The sequence below is a fragment of the Fusarium phalaenopsidis genome, assembly GCF_050370095.1.
Source record: "Fusarium phalaenopsidis strain FUZ10S chromosome Unknown contig_32304, whole genome shotgun sequence".
NCBI lineage: Eukaryota > Fungi > Ascomycota > Sordariomycetes > Hypocreales > Nectriaceae > Fusarium > Fusarium phalaenopsidis.
The window spans coordinates 4,395,658-4,404,318 of NW_028145404.1; positions in this window are offsets into that span (position 1 = coordinate 4,395,658).

Sequence of the window (8,661 nt, forward strand, 5' to 3'; positions counted from 1 at the left end):
CTCCGGTCTTGTTGCAAAAGATGGTCCGGGACGATGTCTGCTGGAAAAACGCAGAAAAGCCGTGGAAGAGACTTCCTTTCTGGCTTGTCCTCCGTGTCGCCGTGTCACGCTACCTCGCTCAGCAGCTGGGGGGTGAGCTTGGTCGAGTCGAGTACAAGTTCATGATGGCGCATCTCTTCAGTGAATTCCTCAGTCATGTACAGCACTCTGGTGTCCAAATTGAGCGCCTGGACTTTCTCAAGAAGAAGATTTGCCGACGTCTTGTTAAGCTTGATGTTGACAAGGATCGCTCCCAAGATCGTCAAGTCGTCCAGAGGATTGAGTACCTGTTTCTGCATCTCAGCCCCGGAATCCAGCACTCGGTATCTAAGGCTACTGCCTTCACTGATGCTTCTTGGAGTCGACAGAAGCTGGCCATGACCAAAACCATCCCCCCGGTCCCGAGGCAAGCATCCCCCAGTGATTTGAGGTTCGACCTCAAAGTCAGTGGCGGACAACTTTACAGCATTTGGAAGGGATGGAAAAAGCCTGTACACCGTCGAGAGGATAGAAACGGCACCCTGAGTATCGCCGAAGCTGCCAAAATGCACTTGGGTACCTTCTCTCATCGCCACCACAAACTGATCAAGATGGAAACGAATCTGGCGAGATTCTGCATCGAGTTCAAGGACTCGCCACATTCAACAATCCACACAGCAAGCGGACACATTCACGGTTATCTCGGTCACGCCAATGAAGTGTACAACGGCATGCCTGAACTTAAAAGCACCATGATTCTGAACGTCATGGATCTCTGGGTGAGTATGGATGAAGCAAGCTGCAGGCTTTATCCTCTTTTGAAAGAGTTCCACCCCGTCTTCCGCCCCGAGATGTTTGACGTCCTGCTCATCTCGAACTTTGAGGACATGAAGCGCCTCCAGAAGATCCAACTCTACATTCAGAATCGCATCACGTCATGTGAGGGCTCAGCAATGACCATCTTCGATGACCCCGTTCGTGGGTCTTTTGGCCATCGTGCGTACGACGATTCTGCAATCTCCGAGCAGCTTCAGAATCTACATGAGTCAATCGAGAATTGGGCCACCAGGATCCGCGACGAGAAAGAAGAAGAGTGGAAGAAAAAGAGCAACGAATATGCTCAACTCTCACAGCGTATTGATGAAAGTAGTTGTGTCTACTTGGTCGACGACGACAACCCTCTCGGATGCGGTATCCACGATCCTCACTGCGCTCGGTGCTTCATGGTGAGGCAACTCAGAAGGATCAAGATTCAGGGGTACGAACATCCGCTCCCATCCGACCCGTACGTTGCTAGGGCGGTTATCTTCGAGCTGGCTTGCCCTCAAAGCTTTGCAACCTACCGAGACGCGACATGGATGGCGATATCGCGCCTAGCCCTCTCACCCCTTGAAGAAGGTGTTGAACCTAAGTGTCGGCTCAGGGAGTATCAGCAGTTGCAACGATTTGCAAACGAAACGACAATGAGATGCTCTCTGGCGTCTGTCACAAAGCCTTGTAAGTATCACTGGTCTGAGAAGGCCCAGACTTATTTCTTTTGCCCAATTCAAATCGTCAGAATGTTATGATCTGGCTTTTGGACTAACATATTTGCAGTTTTCATGACGCATTACACCGAAATGGCGTTTCCTGTTGAGTGGGATAACGGAAGAAATGGCGTGTGCCGCCCAAACGGCCTGAAACTCACCTACCATGACAGTCTGTCGAAGAAGTGGCCTGGTCGCCGGTCACATCTCAGTGTCTTGCATCAAGTCAAACTGCAAATCCCTAGTTCGTCACCATTCGCTCCGATCCTTCAGGATAACATCTTCTTGAAGAACATATACGGCCCTTCGTCGTACGAGATCATGTCAACAGCATCCAGATGCCCACAGGGAATCAACGTTCATGAGTATCTAGCATTCCAAACGATCGCTTCCGGGAAGTCCAGGCGATGGCTATCCATTCTCACCGAACTGGGCTCCGCCAACCTCAACTTTTCCAACGAAGCAACAATGCTGCTCCTGAGCCACATGGCTTTTCAGTGTGGACCTTTTGATGCTTCCAAAGACGCCTTTAGGCTCATCCATGCGGTTTTCCGTGACCCAGGCTTCTGCGACGCTCTGATTCAACAGCTTGCTAGCCGCCTGGACAGTCTCTCGGCCAATTGGAGAGAGACCTACTTGATGGAAACGATCGTCACGTTGACGCTACGTCTGATTGATTTCATATGGGCTGCCAACATGGTAGAAACCTCCAAGAAAGCTATCTCTCTGCTTTTGCGGGCTCGTGGAACTTGTGTGCGCTGGTTCAAGCTGCTTCGTGCGGAGTCGTACAAGGTCACTGAGACCGAACTCGCGCAGAGATTCCAACAATACGCTCTGTGGGCAGCTCTTTTGTGCAAGAGAACATTCACGCATTTGACATATCGTCCTGCAGAGTTGGATGACGCCTCGTTGGAGGTTTACATTCAGAGTAGCATCACAGTGCACGACAACCTCGTTGTCAAATTGGAGGCCTTGCCTGAACTGCTCCAGCACACTGTCATTCGAGACATGAGGCTTTCATACCAGCTCTCTCCACTGGTTTCCGAGTCCATAATGCAGAAGACAGATATTTTCCGACGTTCCTTGCAAGAGATGTGGCCAGAGGAAGAGGGCTGCGCTCGAGTGTTCCTGGATGTGAAACTTGAGGCACCACATTGGATTTCTTGTCTCTCGATATCTGGGGACGGAGCTTTTGTGCAGGAAGTCCATTACAACATTACTGAGGGTCTCTTGATGGTCGATTACCGGCCCATGGGCGTAGGTTCTTGATAATCTGACACCCATTGAAATTGCTAATATTCGGCTTAGAAACTCCCCAAAGACCCCAAAACCTCTCTCATCCTGAACGAACTGTTCGGAAATCAGTCGCTGTTGACGTTCCCATCAGAAAGGCCTAGGATGCAATATAGTGAGTACAGACAGGACTCCAAACGTACAAGAAAACACGCTGATTTGGAACGGCAGCACTCTGTGTGAGGCCTCATGGCTTTCAAGTGCACGTCGGCTTTGACCAAAGTGGCGAGTTGATTGTAAGGGCTTTCAGAAAGCCATACTCACTGCAGTTGATACCAAGGGAGACGTTCCGAAATGGACAGTACTGGGATTTACCGGGTCCTCTTCTCCAAGGGTCATTCCATTGGCTGTACGTCCAATGCTTGTCGAGTATTCTGCGAACTGGGCTGACTGAAGTTAGGAATCTCAACAATGGGGAACTGCTCATCACCAAGAGCCATCAGCCCTGGCCTGAATTCCCCGCTAGGTGGTACACTTTGAGTCTCAGTGACCAGACTTGCACCATGGCACGGAAAGGGCTGGGGATCTATGAAAGGGACAGTATTGTGAACCCTTACAGCCCGCTGTTCAACCGCATAGCCGGGATCTTTGGTTGCTTTGAGCCTCGAGAGCATATCCTTGTTCGCCAGCCGGGAGGAGGTAAGAATCTGCAGGTCGAGCTGCCACGGCTCAACATCATGTTCTTTGTCAACAAGAACCGTCTACTCCAGTCACCCCAACTTCAATGCCAGGTCGACACGAATCAGGACGCCGGAACTTGGTATGGCCTGAGAAGCAAGCTGGTGTGCACAAGCGATATCAATCCCATGCACAGATATATCCTAGTTCCTCTTGGGACCTTGTTTGCCGCTTCAGATGGCTGTCACGTCACTGTCAGGATTGAGTCCAACGGGAAATATGGAAAATTCACTATCAACAAAGCATTGGGAAGAATCGACTGCGCCCCAGAACCGACGCTGGTCTTCATGAAGGCTCTCCTCCATGCATCAACCTCTTTCCTGCTCCCCGATCCACTGACAGGCCGTACGGGAACTGAGGAGGCCATCCAGTGGCTTCAGGCAGGTATCTCGCAGCCTTGGTCGCCCCTGGGTCCTCCTCCGCTGGAGTTTTTGGCGAGAATTGCGCAACTTACGCCCAGGAGAGTCTACTACCCCCTTGACCTCAAAGTCATGCGAACGGACACCTGGATTGAATCGTTGCCAAGCACTCTCCAGCGATCAGAGTTCAGACCGATCGTCGACCAGATATTGCAGGGATCTACGACGTTGGCCATGTTTGCAACAAAGGACCAGGCCGCCATGGAGCCTCCTCAATTACCCGACTACGGGGAGCCACATCTTCATGCCCGGGCAATGTTCCGCCAGCAAGCTGTTGAGAGGTATCTTGGAGACGCATCTGATCGTCCAGTTCCTGACAACAAGGCATACCAATCTCGAGATCGCCCTTCTACGACGAACATAGCTCATCGAAATGTGTTGGAAGCGACACACCTAGTTCGGCAATGGCCCCAAAACATGAGAACCGCAGACACCTTGGCACAGATGCTCGCTCAGGGCGGCGTAGTTGGCGGCTTTGAAGCGCCTTTCCAAGCGGCATCTCTCAGTGACAAACTGAAAGTTGACATCTTGCAGCACTGGGGCTCTCTTGTTCGGTTCGCGCGGGACGCGACGGATCGCTACCGTCTGATGTTCCTCCTTGGGCCTATGTCGTTCCGGGCCGATGCCAACATGCCCCTACTGCGAGCTATAATTGCATTTGCAGTCTTCGGAGAACTCAAGGACCTCGACCTCCCTCCATGGGAAGAATTCTGTCATTTCCAGCCCAATCAAGTACCACAACTGGACTATCTCCTGCAATTGCTGAAACCCTTCAGAGCACCCCCACCGACAAGTGACACACAGGCGCTCGAGGAGTTTTCGAGTGCCAAACTCAGGCGAAAGTTGCAGCTCGAGCGATGCAGGCATGAGACTAGAGTCGAAGAAGACTGCAAGCTGTTCGCGAATCACCTCTTGTCTCAGTGGCCGTGCCTGGAGCCGACTGTGAGCGGCCTGTCTCAGTCAGTTCTACTTGACATCGGCGCCGCCTTGGAGGTTATCCGTCCGGAATGGAAACGACTGTTCATGAACAGAGATCTGGCAGAACACCTCCAAGCCGTTCAGGAGATTCTTGACCGAAAGTCCTCTGAAGATCGGTATGAGCCACCTCCAACTGTGCCCTCTGACGATTCTTTTGCTGTAAGAATCCGTGGAAACGAAAGCGTCGATCTCCAGCAGTTGCTGGCCAAACCCTACATTGTCATCAATGAGGCCGTCCCCGAGCCCACGAAAGGAACGCTTGGCTCTACTGAACGTCCATTTTTGACTGCGAAAGACTTCCCTCAACCCCCCGGTACTTTCAGTGCGTTCGGTGCTTTCGCATGGTTGAACGGTAGAGGCTCAGCAAGTGGCCCCTCGCACATGTTTGGAACTAGAGGTCCCAAGCGTGACATCACGGTTTTCCCTACGGACAAGGTTGTGACAGAGTCTGTAATGAAACTAGAGGCCATATCAACTCGGCTGGGAGCCTCCAAATCGGCAGTCAGACGTCGATATGCGGCAGACTTTCAGAACAGTCTCGACGCCTTTCGGCGTCTCGACTCCCCCACGAGCACAACCACGGTCTCCCTGCAAACTCGCGAGGAATCTATAAAGCTCAAATCTGAGAACGTTGAAGCAAACTTCCGGAAGATCGTGTCAGCACTCAATGCGGAAGGTCCAACATGCTCAGCGAGGCGGATTCGTTGGCTCAAGTCTGGTGGCCAATGGCCGATCGTGACCAAGGCGACAGTCCTGGGTAAGATTAGTTCTATTGCGTCTCAGAAGGCATTTGGCAGCGGAATGCGCAATGCGATTGTCGACTTCGGTGTCGAAATCACGAAAATGCAAAGGGAGATTCGTCTCCACGACCTTGCACTGAAGAACATGTCGGGTCGGTATCAAGAAGAACTCTCCAACCAGGGTCATTCGAACTGGAGCCCAGAGGAACACCCAGACTGGCTGCTCCTTGAGATCGAGTCCAACTTGATGATTCGGCCAGTTCAGATTGATGTTGCGTTGGCCACCATATCCCCTGAGTCTGGGTCAAACTCGGTGTTGCAGATGAACATGGGTCAAGGTAACCGAATCCTCTCCCCAAGCATTGTTAAGATGAAGCCATTTTACTAACATGATAAATAGGAAAAACCTCTTGCATCATCCCCATGGCTGCAGCTGCCCTTGCCAACAGAAAGCAGCTAGTTCGGGTCATAGTTCCCAAGGCACTGCTCCAGCAGACTGCGCAGCTACTTCAAGCCAGGCTCGGTGGCATCCTGGGACGCAGCATTCGGCATGTCCCTTTCTCGCGCCGAACGCCAACAACTGAGACAAACGTTCGTGCTTTTCTCTCAATTCATAAAGAGATGCTGAAATTTGCTGGCGTGATGATCTGCCAACCTGAGCACAACATGTCGTTCATGCTCAGCGGACAACAGCGACTTTTGGACGAGAAGCCACTGCAGGCAGGGCCCATGATCAAAGTTCAAGAATGGCTCACCAAGCATTCACGAGACATTTTGGACGAGTCTGACTACACTCTGGCTGTGAGGACCCAACTCATCTACCCATCAGGATCCCAGATGACAGTGGATGGACACCCTCACCGCTGGCTGGTTGCTGAAGCGGTACTGCGACTCGTGGATGGTCACCTTTCAGACCTTCCTTACGACTTTCCGCACTCGATCAATGTCATGAGGCGTCAAGGAGGCGGATTTCCTTTCGTCTTCTTCCTTCGACAAGACGTTGAAGATGAACTCGTTCGCCGGCTGACCAAAGACATCTGTGAAGGGGCAGGCGGAATCCTTCCGCTCGCCGAACAAGCCATGGCAGCCAAAGACAGGGTGGCCGTGAAAGACTTCATCACGTCTGCAAGGCCACGACCCGCCAGCGTCGAACGAGTTCGGGGCATGTGCCCAGATAAACCAAGCTTGAGGCAGACAGTCTACCTCCTTCGAGGACTTCTTGTCAACCGGATACTCATGATGACGCTGAAGAAGCGATGGAACGTTGAGTACGGACTCCATCCGAGAAGAGACCCTATCGCAGTTCCCTTCCACGCCAAGGGAGTGCCAAGTGACCAATCTGAATGGGGTCACCCTGATGTTGCCATTCTTTTCACCTGTCTCGCGTTCTACTATGACGGGATAAACCCTGCACAACTCCGACAATGTCTGGAACACATTCTCAAATCTGACGATCCAGCGACCGAGTACGATGCTTGGACCAAGAGTTCTGAAGGCTTCCCGTCGTCGATGAAAGCTTGGAACTCGATCAATGTGGATGACGACATGCAGCTAAGGGAGATTTGGAAGGCAGTTCGGTACAACAACGTGGTTATCGACTACTTCTTGAACAACTTTGTCTTCCCCCGTCATGCAAAGCAGTTTGAGGTGAAGCTGCAGTCCAACGGGTGGGACATTCCCTTGTCACCTCTGGGTGATACATCAATGCAGGGCAGATCCTCGGGTTTGAGCAAGCCTCTGAGTACCGGCTTCAGCGGCACGAATGACAATCGAACAATGCTTCCACTGAACATTGAGCAGCAGGATCTGCCAAGTCTCCATCACACGAGCGCTGAGGTCCTGAGCTATCTCCTTCATACACGAAACCGACACTGCATCTTGCCAATAGATGTGCGAACCTCACAATATGGAAGAGCCTCAGAACTGGACTTGCTTCACTACCTGAAACGCATGCAAATTCGTGTCTTGATCGATGCTGGTGCTCAGATTCTAGAAATGGATAACTTCACCCTAGCCCAACAATGGCTGAGAATCGATCAAACGGTTCGGGCGGCGTTGTATTTTGATGAAGAAAACAAGCCATGGATTCTGACCCAAGAGGGACGACGAACACCTCTACTGGCGTCCCCATTCGCAGATGACCTCAGCCAATGCTTGGTATATCTAGACGAGGTATTTCAACCCCCAAGACCCTTCTGTAGTTGATACTCACAATCTCTAGGCGCACACTCGAGGAACTGATTTGAGGTTGCCGCCCCTTGCCCGTGGTGCTCTCACTCTGCGATTGGGGCAGACAAAGGACCACACAGTCCAAGGTAGGTGAACTCATGATTCATTCCTTGCATAGTTACTGACGACTTCAAGCTGCAATGCGTCTGCGTCAACTTGGAACCACACAGTCTATCAGCTTCTTTATTCCACCAGAAGTCCATCAGAGCATCGCGGACCTACAGCACAAGACGATGCATGAGCCCATTGACTCATCTGACGTGTAAGATCTTGCATTTTGGAAACTCTTGTATCTCAACTGACGTATAGTAGTATCCAATGGCTTCTCGATAATACGTGCGACAACATTGAGCAGTTGCAGCCGCTGTACTTTGCCCAAGGCATGGACTTCTGCCGCAGAATGCAAGCTGCAATCAACCATCCCGACTTCTTGACCGACAAGCCACAACGAAAAGCCTACGTTCAAGCCATTAAGCAAGATGAGCAGCAGACGCTGCAACATCTCTACGAGCCAAAGCTCAAGAGCCGTGCGACTGGAGTGCAAACTTCAAACAACGATACCCTCAAGCAATTCATCAGCGAGCTCAACACCCGACGCAAGGCATTCCAGGACACAGGCAAGGCTGTACACGCATCTGCCCTGCAAGAAGTAGAGCAGGAACGGGAGGTCGCCTTTGAAGTCGAGTCGGTGAGACAAGTCAAGAAGCCGCATCACTATGCCGCTCACTCGTTTCCCGGTCTCAATGCCAGTCTCGAGGCATTTGCGCGGACTGGAAGACT